Here is a 2,564-nt window from a genome sequence, read left to right on the forward strand (position 1 = left end):
CCTCTCCCGTTGCGGAGCACAGGCTCCGGATGCGCAGGCTCAGCGGCCATGGCTCACGGGCCCAGCCGCTCTGCAGCAAGTGGGATCTTCCTGGACCGGGGCACGAACCCGTGTCCCCTGCATCGGCAGGAGGACTCTCAACCACTGCGCCACCAGGGAAGCCCAAACCAGCTTAATCTTAAATAACTCAGTAAAACTATTTCACGAGACCACACGGTATACTGAAAAACTCTTTTGAAAGATCACTGTTTATGTCTAAACAAGCTGAATTTTGGCATGGTGGCATAATAGAACACATGTGTGTACTTATTCAACATTCATTGCATACTCACCTTGTGTGAGTACTCATCCACTCATACCTTACACAGCCAAATGCATTCTGAACCATTCCATTTGCCACTAGCCATTGTGCATATTTGCATCTCCCTGGGCAATGTCACCACCTCACTTTAGCATCCCTACCTATTTTAGACCTACTCATTTTTCAAGATTCAATTCATGCAGTACTTTTTCCACTGAAGCCTTTCCTTTTATCCTCAATCATGTATAATCTTCCTTCCTCTGTTATTGTTCTCAACAGCACTTTGTTTATAGTTCTATATAGTAATGCATTATATTTATTTATGCATATTTATTGATTCAACAAACATTTATTTAATGCCTTCTAAGCGTTACTCTATCTAAATCGCTGCCTAATGCTAGTCTACAGAAATTAGAATTACGCGAAGACGCCCCAGCTTGAGTTCACAGCCTGGTAGAAGATGCTCACTTCACGCCTTGTATAAGACTGAAAGTTCTTCGATGTTTCAACTTAGGTCTTGTTCATTTCTGAAAATATAAACTAACATAAGACATAAACACATAGACCATGTGTTGCATAAACCATGGTCTTTCCCACAGCTGCTTTCAAACATGGTTGTTTATTTTAATTAGATTAAAAAACATGCAATATTTGCAGTGAAAAATAATCAATGTATAGTTACGTATAGGGAGAATAAAGCATTTGTATCACTATCTTGTTATTTCAGGGTACAGGAAAGTAAGATTTTTTCTTCTCCAGAGTATCAAACTAGGAACTGACTAAGTAGATGGAGTTCCATGTTTATACTTATATGCCAGGACTCACTAGACTCTTAAATGAACATAATTTGACATTAAATGGATTTTAAATGTATTACTAGTCAAATTAAATCCCAAGAAACATTAAATAAATTACATAATGAAAATGCCTGAGGCAGCATGCTCACAAGGGGAATACCCACATACAACAATCAACAGAAAGCACACAAAATTGATGTCCATTTCTTTCTCTCACTATTACAAATGTGCTCTCCCATATTTTCCTTCAAAGGAAAAATGATGGAAGAGTGAAGCTTATTCCAATGTTGATTTAAATTTTTTGTAGATAAGTTACTTCCATGTTTTAGCCAGCCTAAGTCCCATCGTGTTATAGCTCCTAAGTAGATGATTCCATTTTTTTCCAATTCTTTTCTTATCATTTTGTTACTTCTTATAGCTGATTTCTAGATCCAAATGACTTGTACCTTTAGCATCTTCTTCCACTAGTCACTTAAGAAGGTATGTGTATATTACTCCTTGAACAAGTTTTGGCCCATTAGCAAAACTTGGGGCAGTGTAGAAGGTCAAGAAGTAATTTATGCTCTATTTTTTAAAGCCTTTTCTAGTGAAGGGTCCTTACCCTCCACAATTCAAGTGGACTAGCAGTTTCCTATGTTAATACTTTGTAGAACACTGGAATCTCACATTTTGTATCCCACTTACTCCTGATATTTCTCTAATAAAGAGAGTAAGTGCAAGCGATTAATTTAAGCTTGGTTAGCCTCCCAATAAAATTGGGGGAAAAATCAGCCAAATAGTGCTGGTGGCATAGTCTGATGTAAGTACTAAATGGTAAAAACCTAAAAAATAATGAGAATTCTACTGCCTGAGAAGAGATTTTTTTTAAGGAATTTCCTGCAATCTTGGAGGCAGAGCCAGAGTAAGAAGTGAAAAAGAAGGAAATGGAAATAGACGGAGCTAAATTTATTTATTTGTTTGTTTGTTTGTTTAGACATTGAGATAATCCGTTTATTTAGATTTCTTTCATTGTACTTGTGCTCATTGTTTGTGTGTTTAGTCCAATGGGAATTTGTCATGTGTGCCAAATGTGTAGGTTTGCATATCCACCGCCACAGCCAAAAAATTTTGGATGAAAGAAAAGTTAACCCTCTAATTTGGAATAGTTGATAACAAATTATACACGAAGTGGTCAAAACGGAGCTAAATTTAAAAAGAGCAATGAAGTGGGATGGAGAAAGGAAGCTAGTGCTATTCGCCCAAGAGACGCCATGAGAAAGCCCCCTCTTCAAAGTGGCATATGAGTCCTTACTCAGGTTCTAATATTAGAATGAATGACAGCATAAGTTTCTCTAGCTTTCTAAACTCCAACTGAAGGTAAGCAAGAAGGGGTGGAAAGGTCGTGATGCATTTACTAGTGGTCAGACTAAAGTCATTACTTTGATATCCTGGGAACCCTCTTCATAGCACAAGGGAATGTATTTGAA

This window comes from Lipotes vexillifer, unplaced genomic scaffold (genome assembly GCF_000442215.2).
Source record: "Lipotes vexillifer unplaced genomic scaffold, Lipotes_vexillifer_v1.1 scaffold473, whole genome shotgun sequence".
NCBI classification, from domain to species: Eukaryota; Metazoa; Chordata; class Mammalia; order Artiodactyla; family Lipotidae; genus Lipotes; species Lipotes vexillifer.